The following is a 14135-nucleotide window of genomic DNA, read 5'->3' on the forward strand; positions in this document are numbered from 1 at the left end:
TGGTGACCAGGCCTTCAGTTGCCATGTCTCCATGTTCTGAAATACCTGCTCTGCAGCTATCTACCTCATTTTGTTTCTTGCTTCCTGTAAGACTCTTCTTAAAGACTATGAGAAATAGAAATAGGAGTAGGCCAAGCAGCCCTTTGAGCCTGCTCCACCGTTCAGTGCGTTCATGGCTAATCTAACATTACTCCTGTTCACTTTCCTGCATTTTTCCCATGACTCATGATTCCCACACTGATCAAGAATCGACCTATCTTACCTTGAAATAGACTTTGAAATAAACTCAGCAGATCTGGCAGCATCTGTGGAGAGAAAAGCAGAATTAACGGTTCTTGTCCAGTGACCTAAGCTCTTTTATATTCTTAATCAAATATTGCCATGGAATATTTTATTTTGAACACAGTGGGTAACCAGGTCCTCTCGCATTAACAGTCAGCACCTGTGACAGTGTAGCATCTTATATTGATGGATGCTGAAGGTGTCAGCTGTGGTTTTGTAAATGTCCACAGTGGGACTTGAACCTGCAACCTTCTGACTCAGGAACATGACAGCTTCCCAGTGAGTTGAATGTTGAATGTTGAATGTTCCAGTTGAATGTTGAATGTTCCAGTTACGCTATTTCATATTATTCTGAAGAAGGAATACTGGGCTTGAAATGCAAACGCTGCTTTCTCTCCACTGATGCTGCCAAGAGTTTCTCCAGCTATTTCTGCATTGGTTTCAGATTTCTAGTATCTGCAGTTTTTTTTTGTTTTTTGTGTATATTTAACATTTTTCTGAAAAAAATTTAGTTGATTTAAACATCAATATTAGCAGAAAATGTAGCTAATACACTATGAAGATAGTGCTTGCAACGATACAAAAACTACATTCTGTAATTATGAAGTAAAATTTGAAAAGAAAACCTCTATTTATTAGCGTTTGCACTGCTATGTAAATTATTTTTTTCCCATAAGGTATGTTTCGATGATAAAAGCCCTTCAATTGTTTGATCTTACTCATCCAGAATCCCAACCCACCTGTCTTCTCATTACAGAATCAAGCTGTTTTTTAAATGAGCTTCATGTCAACCATCCTCCTTAGCAAGCCTGGAGCCATTAATCACCCTAGACTTCTTGAGTATATGTCCTCTTGCATTTAAACCTAGAACACTGGGGAGAATCTGACCTTTAATGTTATTACGAGAAACAAATCCTCCCGGTTTATTTCAGATTTTTGTTGCTTTTGGGCTGTCAGATAAAATATCGGCGATTTCTCTGGTGCAGTAAACTAGTCAGTCAAAAGGGAATAATATTTAAGGACCTGCTGATTGCAGTTCATGGCTGATCAAGAGAATTAAACAGCTCGATTAGCTATGTGAAGGTGAGCACAGATCTTGACAGAGAATACCTGAGGACCCTGGGCACTGGAAAGCCAGAGTATACATTGTTATGGGTCAGTTCCTGACAGGCTTACATGGAAGCAGCTAGGGAGGGATGCCTGACTCTTAATTAACCTGAACATCAAACCTCCCCATATTCCTTCTTCACTGCAGTGTAATTGTAAAGCAGGAGGGGAGGTTGCTTTCCACTAAGGATCAGTGGAGAAACAATGATCAGAGGAGGAGGACAAAGCTGAAGTTATATCAGGTGTCAACCGAAAAGAGTAGATCGTGGGAGGCTTTCCTGTGTTAGGTGATTGTTAGGTCCAGCTTTTTACGATTAACTGTGAGCCTGCCAGCACATTGTAGAATTTGCAACTGAATCGGAAGGTTTTCTTACTTAAGTTAACTTTCTATACATTACCATTGCATTATCCAAAGACCTTATATAAATGGAGGTTGTTGTCTATTGTCTTTCATAAGCTCAGGTCCTTCCAGCGCCTCCTTACTGTTAAATAAATGCTTTTTGTAATCATAGAGTCATAGAGATGTGCAGCACGGAAATAGACCCTTTGGGTCCAACACGTCCATGCCGATCAGATATCCTGTACAAATATCATCCCATTTGCCAGCATTTGGACCATATTCCTCTGAACCCTTCCTAACATATACCCATCCAGTTGACTTTTAAATGTTGTAATTGTACTCGCTTCCACCACTCCCTCCAGCATCTCATTCCACACATGCACTATACTCTGTGTGAAAAATGTTAACCTTTCATCCCATTTTATTTCTTTCCCCTTTCACCTTAAACCTGTGCCCCTGAGTTTTGGACACCCCCACCCGGGGAAAACACTTCACTTATTTATTCTATCCATGCCCCTCATGATTTTATAAATCTCTACAAGGTCACCCCTCAGCCTCCGATGCGCCAGGGAAAAAAGCCCCAGCATATTCAGTCTCTTCCTATAGCTCAAACCCTCCAAACCTGGCAACATCCTTATAAATCTTTTCTGAATCCCTTCAAGCTTCACAACATCCTTCCTATAGCAGGGATATCAGAATTGCATGCAGTATTCCAAAAGTGGCCTAACCAATGTCCTGTACAGCTGCAACATGACCTCCCAACTCCTATATTCAATGCACTGACCAAGAAAGGAAAACATACCAAACACCTTCTTCACTATCCTATCTACCTGTGACTCCCCTTTCAAGGAGCTATGAACCTGCACTCGAAGGTCTCTTTGTTCAGCAACACTCCCCAGGACCTTACCATTAAATGTATAAGTCCTGCTCTGATTTGCCTTTCCAAAATGCAGCACCTCACATTTATCTAAATTAAACTCCATCTGCCACTTCTCAGCCCATTGGCCCATATGATCAAGGTCCCATTGTATTCTGAGATAACCTTTTTGTTGTCCACTACAACTCAAATTTTCGTGTCATCTGCAAACTTACAAACTGTACTTCCTATTTTCACACCCAAATCATTTATATAAATGACTAACAGTAGTGGACATAGCACCGATCTTTGTGGCACACCGCTGGTCACAGGCCTCCAGTCTGAAAGGCAATCTTTCACCACCACCCTATGTCTTCTAGCTTTGAGCCCGTTCTCCTTGTATTCCATGTGATCTAATCTTCCTTACCAGTCTACCATGAAGAACCTTATCAAACTCCTTAATGAAGTCCATATTGATAATGTCCACTGCTCTGCCCTAGTCCGCCCTCTTTGTTACTTCTTTAAAAAACTTAATCAAGTTATTGAGATATGATTTCCTGTGCACAAAGCCATGCTGATTATCCCTAATCATTCCTTGATGTCCCAAATATATGCAAATCCTGTCCCTCAGGATTCCCTCCAACAACTTGCCCACCACCAATGTCAGGCACACAGGTCTATAAGGCTTTTCCTTACTACCTTTCTTAAATAGTGGCACAATGTTAGCAACCTCCAGTCATAGAGTCATAGAGATGTACAGCATGGAAACAGACCCTTCGGTCCAACCCCTCCATGCCGACCAGATATCCCAACCCAATCTAGTTCCACCTGCCAGCACCCGGCCCATATCCCCCCAAACCCTTCCTATTCATATACCCATCCAAATGCCTCTTAAATGTTGCAATTGTACCAGCCTCCACCACATCCTCTGGCAGCTCATTTCATACATGTACCACCCTCTGCGTGAAAAAGTTTCCCCTTAGGTCTCTTTTATATCTTTCCCCTCTCACCCTAAACCTATGTCCTCTAGTTCTGGACTCCCTGACTCCAGGGAAAAGACTTTGTCTATTTACCTTATCCATGCCCCTCATAATTTTGTAAACCTCTATAAGGTAGCCCCTCAGCCTCCGACACTTCAGGGAAAACAGCCCCAGCCTGTTTAGCCTCTCCCGATAGCTCAGTTCCTCCAACCCTGGCAACATCCTTGTGAATCTTTTCTGAATCCTTTCAAGTTTCACAACATCTTTCCGATAGGAAGGAGACCAGAATTGCATGCAATGTTCCAACAGTGGCCTAACCAATGTCCTGTAGAGCTGCAACATGACATCCCAACTCCTGTACTCAATACTCTGACCAATAAAGGAAAGCATACTAAACGTCTTCTTCAGTATCCTATCTACCTGTGGCTCCATTTTCAAGGAGCTATGAACCTGCACTCCAAGGTCTCTTTGCTCAGAACACTCCCTAGGATCTTAGCATTAAGTGTATAAGTCCTGCTAAGATTTGCTTTCCCAAAATGTAGCACCTCGCATTTATCTGAATTAAACTCCATCTGCCACTTCTTGACCCATTGGCCCATCTGGTCCAGATCCTGTTGTAATCTGAAGTAACCCTCTTCACTGTCCATTACACCTCAAATTTTGGTGTCATCTGCAAACGTACTAACTGTACCTCTTATGCTCGCATCCAAATCATTTATGTAAATGACAAAAAGTAGAGGGCCCAGCACCAATCCTTGTGTCACTCCACTGGTCACAGGCCTCCAGTCTGAAAAACAATCCTCCACCACCACCCTCTGTCTTCTACCTTTGAGCCAGTTCTGTATCCAAATGGCTAGTTCTCCCTGCATTCCATAAGATCTAACCTTGCTAACCTTGCCGAACGCCTTACTGAAGTCCATATAGATCACATCTATTGCTCTGCCCTCATCAATCTTCCTTGTTACTTCTTCAAAAATCTCAATCAAGTTTGTGAGACATGATTTCCCACGCATAAAGCCATGTTGACTATCCTGAATCAGTCCTTGCCTTTCCAATTACATGTACATCCTGTCCCTCAGGATTCCCTTCAAACAACTTGCCCACCACCGAGGTCAGGCTCACTGGTCTATAATTCCCTGACTTGCCTTTACCGCCCTTCCTAAACAGTGGCACCACGTTTGCCAACCTCCAGTCTTCCAGCACCTCAGCTGTGACTATCGATGATACAAATATCTCAGCAAGAGGCCCAGCAATCACTTCTCTACAGTCACTCATGAAATACCAGAAATATCATCGAATCCATAAACTGTGAGAACAGTCCATTTGGTCCATCGAATTGACACTGTCCCTCCAAGCACCATCTCACCTAGACCCACCCCCTCCCCTGTCCCTGTGACTCTGTACATAACTGGACACTGTTGGGCAATTCAGCATGGCCTATTGACCTAACCTGCACATCATGAACTGTGGGAGGAAACAGACATGGTAATGTACAAACTTCACACAGGCACTCATCAGGGGTTGGAATCAAACTGGCATCACTGGTGCAATGAGGCAGCAGCTCCAACCACTGAGACACCATATCACCCAAAATGTAGCAGCTAAAGCAAGTGCTACTGTTTCAGTGATGCTGGCTGAGTGATGGCCAGTAACACAGGGGAACATATTCCCTGCTATTCATTAAATACTGGCGTGGAATCTTTTACTTTCAATTGAATGGGTGAGCAGGACCCTTGTTTAAACTGGCATTGAAAAGTCAGCAACAGGGGAACATTTTGTCAGGTTAGAGCTGGAGGTATTAACTAGGATTTTTTAAATCTCCAGAGTGGGACTTAAATCCATAACCTGACTGAGAGGTCTTACTTCGCCCCACTGAGTTAATGCTGTTTTATATTATAGCTGTATCAAATACCAATATTACCAGAAAATGTAGCTGGTACACCTGAAAGAAAGTGAAAATTTAGGGACAAATTTATCTTAAACATTTGAATCATTTCACACATATTGACATTCAGTTGATGAAAACGAATGATCTGTGACTACTGGTGCCTGATTTAATTGTTCTGATAACATAAATTTCTTTTGCTAAATTTAACTATCAATTAGTATTTTGTCATGCTGCTCAGTTTAATTAAGTTATCACACTGACTTGAATAGCCACTGGCAATCCAAGCACATGCCATTTCATAGATTGAGAGTTGTGTGATGGAGATGAAATTGCTGTCAAGGGTTATCAACCCTCCAGTGTTGTGCTGGAACCTGCAAGTAATCTCCAAGCTGTAAGCAGAAGTTCCAGGAGTAAAATTAAAGGTGCAATGATTTTTCTCTTGAACACTTTTTGCTGATTATAAAAGATATTGGCAGTTGGGGAAAAGATGTTGAGTGAAAATACAGGATCATCCAATTGGACGACTGTTCAATTTCCATATGAAGTTTGGGAAGATGGTGGAAAAGTGACCAATGTAGAGTCAGACTTTCCTCCCTCATGATGAAACCTCCAGGAATATGTCCAACAAGTATATTGACAGCAGGCAATGGACATCATCAAATATCACAGATGCCCAGTTTTTGCCATGTCAAATCCACTGCAAATGGAGCTCTGAAAGCAAACTTCTCAAAGCCTAGAATGGAAAGAAACAAATTGCAGATCAGTGAAGAATTTCAGCTGGCTTGTTACAAAATCCCCTTATCCTGTTTTGATGTGTTATATATTGTGTACATTTGTTTATGTGAACGCAGTATGTGCATTTGTGTACACCTGTGCGCATGTGTGTCTACAGATTTGGATATTGATGGATAGAATCCAGCACAATTGTGATGTGACACAAAGTGAGATCTTATAAAGGATGTCGCAGGTAGACAGGGTAGTGATGAAGGTATGATTGTCTTTATTGGTGAGTGCATTGTGTGTAGCAGCTGGGAGATCATGTTGTGGCTGTACAGAACATCAGGTAGGCCACTTATGGAATATTGTGTGCAATTCTGGTGTCCCTGTTACAGAAGGATGTTGTGAAACATGAAAAGGTTCAGAAAAGAGTTACAAGGTTGTTGCCAGGGTTGAAGGATTCGAGTGTTTGAGCTTTAGGAAGATGCTGCATAGGCTGGAGCTAATTTCCCTAATTTAGAGGTCCGGGGTGACCTTGTAGAGGTTTACAAAATGACAACGGGTATGGATAGTTTGTATAGCCAAGACATTTTCCCTAGGATAGGGTAGTTCAAAACAGAAGGGCACAGGTTTAATGTGAGAGGGGAAAGATACAAAAGGGACCTTGGGGCAACAATTCACATAGGGTGGTATATGCTTGGAATGAGCTGCCAGAGGAAGTGGTGGGGGCTGGTGCAATTACAACATTTAAAAGGCATCTGGATGGGTATATGAATAGGAAGGGTTTAGAGAAAATGGGCTAAGTGCTGGCAAATGGGACTAGATTAGATTAGAATATCTGGTAGGCATGGACGAGTTGGATTGAAGGGTCTGTTTCAATGCTGTGTATCCCTATGACTCTATGTAAAGCTGAAACAAAATCGAAGCAAGAGTGCTGGAAATGAACATTGACCTGAAACATTAACTCTGTTCCTCTCCAAAAAGGTGACATACTTCATCAACAAGTAGTTTCTGACATTCTGGGCATGTCTTGCCCAGGAGGCTGTTGCGGCGTGAGTGAATTAACAGAGGGCTAGCAATGCTTGTGTAGCTGTTCCAATAGGACTTTAAGGTGCCGTTTGAGAGTATAGTTAGGGAGTCCCATATATTTTGATTGACATGCTTTTTTTTATCAATATGATTAACTAATTTTTGCACAGAGCATTTGTCACCAAAGTCACAGATTGGTGACATGGCTACTCACACAAAGCAGGAAGATCAATCTAAAAATTGAGATAAATGTTGAAGGACCACTTTTGAAATGAATGGGTCTTTGAATATGTTCTCATCTGCTTTTATAATTATGTTGCTGAGGGAAAACCAACTCACAATGGCAGATGGATGTTATCTCTTTGAATTAAACTTCAGTCAAACGTTGAGTGTCTATAATCAAGATATTTGCATATTCTGAATTGTGAACATTGACATATAGAATTATTCAAACATTGAGTGAGACTTGTATGGACAACAAAGAAAATAGATTATAATTATACACTCTGATTAGCAACGCAAATATTGTCTGTTTTGGATAAGATTCTATACCTTCCAGCCAAGAAGGAAGATATTTTTGTGTGAAAGCATAATGAAAAAACAGTTGGGATTTCAAATTTTTGCTTTTGACAAATCCGTATAGATTAGATTAGATTACTTAGATTAGATTACTTACAGTGTGGAAACAGGCCCTTCAGCCCAACAAGTCCACACCGACCCGCCGAAGCGCAACCCACCCATACTCCTACGTTTACCCCTTACCTAACACTATGGGACAATTTAGCATGGCCAATTCACCTGACCTGCACATCTTTGTGACTGTGGGAGGAAACCGGAGCACCCGGAGGAAACCCACGCAGACACGGGGAGAATGTGCAAACTCCACACAGTCAGTCGCCGGAGGCGGGAATTGAACCCGGGTCTCTGGCGCTGTGAGGCAGCAGTGCTAACCACTGAGCCACCGTGCCGCCCACCGTATAGTCCATGGTGAAGTCAGGCAGACCAGAACTTAGACTTGACCTGTAATCTGTCCTTGTCTTGTATCTGCATTCAGTTATGTAACATCACAGACAAGAAAGAGGTAAGGCTATTATGGAATTCAAGAACCTAGAATTATAAAGTTGACCAGGGTTTCTACTCTTAATTGCTATTTCGAGCCTGCTACAAAAACACAATATCTATGAGAATTGAGTGAGAAAATGGGTTAGGTTAGCTCTCGTATTATCATGGTTGAAGCTGTGATGTAACGCAAGAATAATATATCCTTTACAAGCCACTGGGAGGTGACCGGTCTGAGAGGAACCACGTTAAATAACAAGTATGTATTACCTTATAGGATTGTGGACTGAATACTAAATTTGTGGGGATATGGCAATTGGTTGCATGTGCTAAACAATGAAATTCTTGTCAGTATATTCATAGCTTGCTGACTTGTTTAATCAGTAACATCTGAGCCTTACAAAGCTGGGGAATCAAGTCCCACTCCAGGACGTGGAAGTAACACCAGGACCACAATTTTATCCTAGCTCGTGTGCTTTCACACTGCTGTCTTTGTCACAAGCAACAATGTGGTAAACATCATTTTGAAATGTAGAAACATCGAAAGAAGAAGCAGGAACAGCCATTCAGCCCTTTGAGTCATCTCCGCCATTCAATATGATAATGGCTGCTCATCTAACTGTTTTAACTTTCTGTCCATTTAACTTTGATCCATTTAGCCCTAAGAACTATATCCAACTCCTTCTTTGTGACATCTTTATTTTTTGGCCTTAACTGTTTTCAATGGCAGAGAATCATCTTGGTTAATTTGTCATCTCAGTCCAAAATGGCATACCCCTTATCCTTAAATTGTGACCATTGTTTCGGGACTCTCCAGTCATCAGGAACATGCTTCCTGCATTTAGTCTGTAGACCTATTAGAATTTCATAGGTTTCAATGAGATGCCCCCTTCATTATTGTCAACTCCAGTCAATCTAGTCTGAACCATGATAGTCACATTCCATTCAAACCAAGTACAGATGCATGGTTTCCTATGATCCTACTGATAGTATTTGAAAGTGCCATGCAGTTCTCACCCTCAGAGATGGCCAGGGTTGTTTATCATTGACACTACCTGGGAAGCAACCTGGCTATGCAGACCAACGACCCACTATAGAAACTGCCCGATGTTCACCTTACTGGTTTTATCAAAAGATACACAGGGTCATTTCTACGATTCTTTGGTATTTGGAGGGGAACAATGTATTTAGAAATTCTCATCCTTGGTTTGTATTTCTTCATAGACTGCTTCTCCCCACATGTCACCTTTCCAGCTCTCGAATTGCAATCCTTCAATGCTTCATTCATGAATCATCGATTTTTAGCCCTCCAACATTGGCAGCTTATCTGCTTATGTTCTGGCTTTTCCTTTCTATTTTAATCTTCAACCAAACTGCCATCTCTCTCAATAAATTCTTTTGTGGCTTGATATCAAATTTTCTGTGATGAGGCTTTTGCAAAGTTTTGCAATATTCAAGATGCTATATAATTCAAATTGTTCTTGTTGAGTGGCAGGGTGGGCAGTGCATGAGCAAAATTGCCAACCAAGGTAACACTATTGAGGGTTTGGTGGTGGAAAAGCACAGCAGGCCAGGCAGCATCCGAGGAGCAGGAGAATCGATGTTTCAGGCAAAAGCCCTGAATCAGGAATGAGGCTTATGAGCCGAGGGGGTTGAGAGATAAATGGAGGGGTGGGGCTGGGGGAAAGGTAGCTAAGAGTGTGATAGGTGGATGGAGGTGGGGGTGAAAGTGATAGGTTGGAGAGAAGGGTGGAGCTGATAGATGGGGAAGGAAGATGGACAGGTAAGACAGGTCATGAAGGTGGTGCTGAGTTGGAGGTTGGGATATGGTGGGGGGAGGGAAATGAGGAAACTAGTGAAGTCCACGTTGATGCCGATCATGTCAGGCTCATTGCGCTTAATTGAAGCTCAATTTAGAGTCATAGAGTCATCGAGACGTACAGCATGGAAACAGACCATTCGGTCCAACTCATCCATGCCAACCAGATATCCCAACCTAATTAGTCCCATTTGACAGCACTTGGCTCATGTGACATTAATCCCCTTCCCATTTATCTCTCCACCCCCTCGGCTCATAAGCCTCATTCCTGATGAAGGGCTTATGCCTGAAACATTGATTCTCCTGCTCCTCAGATGCTACCTAACCTGCTGTGCTTTTCCAGCACCACACTCTTCGACTCTGATCTCCAGCATCTGTGGTCCTCACTTTCTCCTCGTTGATTTTAACCAAGGTAACAATCCATCTTGATAAATGCTTTGATCTCGAGCTTGCATTGTTGCTGTTAAGTTTATTGTATGACAAGAAGAAATGAATGTTGGAATTTGAAGGGTTAAACTGTCTTATGCTGATATTTCATTTCAGCATGCAGAATATACAAAATGTACTGGCACCAGTAATATCCATGGCAGCAGCAAGCAAGATGCCGTTGAAGAACTCTAGGACATAATGCACAGTGTGAATCTTTTAAAATTGTAACAGTAATTGTCACTTCCTCTGCACAATCCCTATTTATTGAGATTTTAATTATTGAAATTCAATCGAGAGGGTGGTGGCAGCAAGAAATGGAGGTACCTACAATGGGTAAAATAGACACAATAAATGTTAGCAACAAGCTATGTATTAATTTTATTTGTTTTTGTTAAACAGACATTATAAGTAACACATTTTTTGTGGTTCTTTGCTCAAGTAATGCTCACACCCCTTCAAACCTGGTATTATTGCCCCACTAAAGGGCAAACAAATAATGACACCTGCTTCCCTAAGACCCCATCATACTTGCAAAGTATTGCTTCATTTTGAACTTCCATTTGCTCACTAGCACTGTCTTAGGTGTTGTCACATCCCAAATCTGTATGCAATTTGAATCAAACCCATATTTTTGGATCCCTCCAAACTGGTTTCTGCCTTTTGACATAATGCCGAATGACTCTTACCAAAATCATGACTGGTGTCCTAGTTGACTATCACGTATAGTTATATAAAAGAGGAGTTTTTAAGCCGAGCATTTTAGGCAAAAAAGTCGGCAGTTGACTCTTACAGGACTCATATTTTCAATTGGTCTTTGGAATATGGTGGAAGCAGGTTCAGTTGAGGCATTCTAAAAGACATTGGAGAATTTTTTTTTTGATTACTTACAGTGTGGAAACAGGCCATTTGGCCCAACAAGTCCACACCAACCCGCCGAAGAACAACCCATCCAGACCCATTCCCGTAACACTACAGGCAATTTACCTTCTGGGACTCTGGGAGGAAACCCACGCAGACAATGTGCAAACGCCACACAGACAGTTGCCTGAGGCGGGAATTGAACCCAGGTCTACTAGCACTGTGAGGCAGCAGTGCTAACCACTGTGCCACCAGGCCACCCGTTTGTATTTGTATGGAAATAAAGCAGGCAGGTGAGGGGAAAATGCAGGAGACTAGCACAAAGTAATGATGCTTGTTTGAAGAAATGTTGCAGGCATGACAGGCTGCACAGCCTCCTTCTGTGCACTAACAATTCGTTGATTCTGTGATTCGCCAATGACACTGAAGTTGGTTGCTGGCCATGGTCCTGAATGCAGCACACACTACTGTCCCAGGCTATCAACCAGTGTTTATGCTGTTAAAAGGGGGCAAAAACACAGCAAAAGGAAAAAGTGCAAAATAATCACAAAACTGTTCACCACAATCCCACCCCAAACCTAATGCAAGGTGTGTCAAAAAAAAGGGATTTAGGAGCCAAATGTTGATGTTGACTCTTACACAAGAGATCTATCACTTGAGTAGTACTTTTTCTCCTGTTTGACCTGTCCCCAATCAGGTTTTTGCAGGAAGTCTGAGTAAAAGTTAATTTGCCTGGTTTAGTTGTATCGATCCTGTTGGAGTCAGAGAACCACCTGCTATTGTTTCTCTTCTCACTGCTGGACCATTATCTCTGATCATAGAGTCACACAGCATGGAAACAGACCCTGCAGTCCAACTGGTCCATGCTGACCATGTTCCCAAAATAAAGTAATCCTACTTGCCTGCATTTGTCCTATATCCGTCCAAACCTTTCCTATTCATGTATTTATCTAAATGTCTTTTAAATGTTGTGACTATAACTGCATTCACCACTTTCATCTTTCCTGATGAAGGGCTTTTGCCCGAAACATCAATTTTCCTGCTCCTCGGATGCTGCCTGACCTGCTGTGCTTTTCCAGCACCAGTCTAATCTAAACTCTGGTTTCCAGCATCTGCAGTCCTCACTTTTGCCCATTTCTCCTGTTGCAGTCCTCACTTTTGCCCATTTCTCCTGTGGTTTATTCCACATATGAACCACTTTCTGTGTAAAAGTTGCCCCTTGTGTCTTCTCTCAAATGTTCTTTTCTCACCATAAAAACATGCCTCTAGTTTTGAAGTCCCACCACCCCCCCCCACCCCCGCTTGGGAAAAGACCTTTGCTGATCATATTATCTATGCCCCTCATGATTTTATAAATGTCTAAAAGGTCACCCTTTAATCTCCAATGCTCCAGTGAAAAATTTTCCAGCCTATTTTTAGAAGTCAAATCCTTAATTCCTGGAAATATACTGATAAATCTTTTCTAAACTCTCTTGAGTTTAATAATACCCTTCCTATAGCAGGACAAACAGAACTGCATGCAGTACTTGTGGGTGGCACGGTGGCACAGTGGTTAGCACTGCTGCCTCACAGCGCCGGAGACCCGGGTTCAATTCCCGCCTCAGGCGACTGACTGTGGAGTTTGCACATACTCCCCGTGTCTGCGTGTGTTTCCTCCGGGTGCTCCGGTTTCCTCCCACAGTCCAAAGATGTGCAGGTCAGGTGAATTAGCCATTGTAAATTGCCCGTAGTGTTAGGTAAAGGGTAAATGTAGGGGTATGGCTGGGTTGCGCTTCGGCGGGTCGGTGTGGACTTGTTGGGCAGAAGGGCCTGTTTCCACACTGTAATGTAATCTAATCTAATCTAATCTAATCTACTTCAGAAGAGGCTTCACTAATGTACAACCACTTTCTGTGTAAATGTCCCAACTCCTGTGCTCAAAGGTCTGAGTACTGAAGGCAAGTGTGCTACGTGCCTTCTTAACTGCCCTGTCTATCTGTGATGCAAATTTAAAACTTATATAATTCATGTACAATTTATGGATATGATTGCCTCTGTCTCTGCTCTACAACACTACCCAGAGCCTTACCATTAATTGTATAAGTCCTGCCCATTTTTGTCTTATCAAATTACAATACTTCATATTTATCCAAATTAAAGTCCATCTGCCACTTCTCAGCCCATTGATCCAATTGAATAAGATCTCTCTGTAATCTGAGATAACTTTCTTTACTGTCCACTATGCCACCATTTTTGGTGTCATTTGCAAACTTACTAATGATGTTTCCTATGTTCTCACCCAAATTGTTTATATAAATGACAAATAAAAGTGGATCCAGTACCAATGCCTGCGGAACACCACTGGTCACAGACCTCCAGTCTGAAAAACAACCCCTCACCACCATGCTCTGTTCCTACCATAAAGCCAATTTTGTATCTAGTTGGCAAGTTCACCCTGAATCCCGTGTGATCTAACTTTTCTAATTAGTCTATCATGCAGAACCTTGTCAAAGGTTTTACTGAAGCCCATGTAAATAACATCCATTCCTCATGCCGTCATCAGTCATTTTGGTTACTTAATTAAAAAAACTCAATCAAGTTTGCGAGACATGATTTCCTTTGCACAAAACCATGCTGACTATCCCTGAGGATCTATCCTCTGCCCTAGATTATTTCTCTGTGGCAGTACCATCCAAAATCATGATTGTCATCTTCTTTACACTGATAATTGCCAGTCCCTTGTCTTTACCATTTTAAATGAACTGAGTGCTGGCCCGACCCAAAGTGTTAAC

General features: G+C 42.0%; 1 protein-coding gene across 3 annotated transcripts in view; it reads left to right on the forward strand.

The window, feature by feature from the left end:
• LOC122551780 (contactin-associated protein-like 5) overlaps positions 1-14135 on the forward strand; it is a 1278965-nt gene that overhangs the window by 398029 nt on the left and 866801 nt on the right. The gene's annotated exons all lie outside the window — the stretch shown is intronic.

This window comes from Chiloscyllium plagiosum, chromosome 7 (assembly GCF_004010195.1).
Source record: "Chiloscyllium plagiosum isolate BGI_BamShark_2017 chromosome 7, ASM401019v2, whole genome shotgun sequence".
Classification (NCBI taxonomy): Eukaryota; Metazoa; Chordata; class Chondrichthyes; order Orectolobiformes; family Hemiscylliidae; genus Chiloscyllium; species Chiloscyllium plagiosum.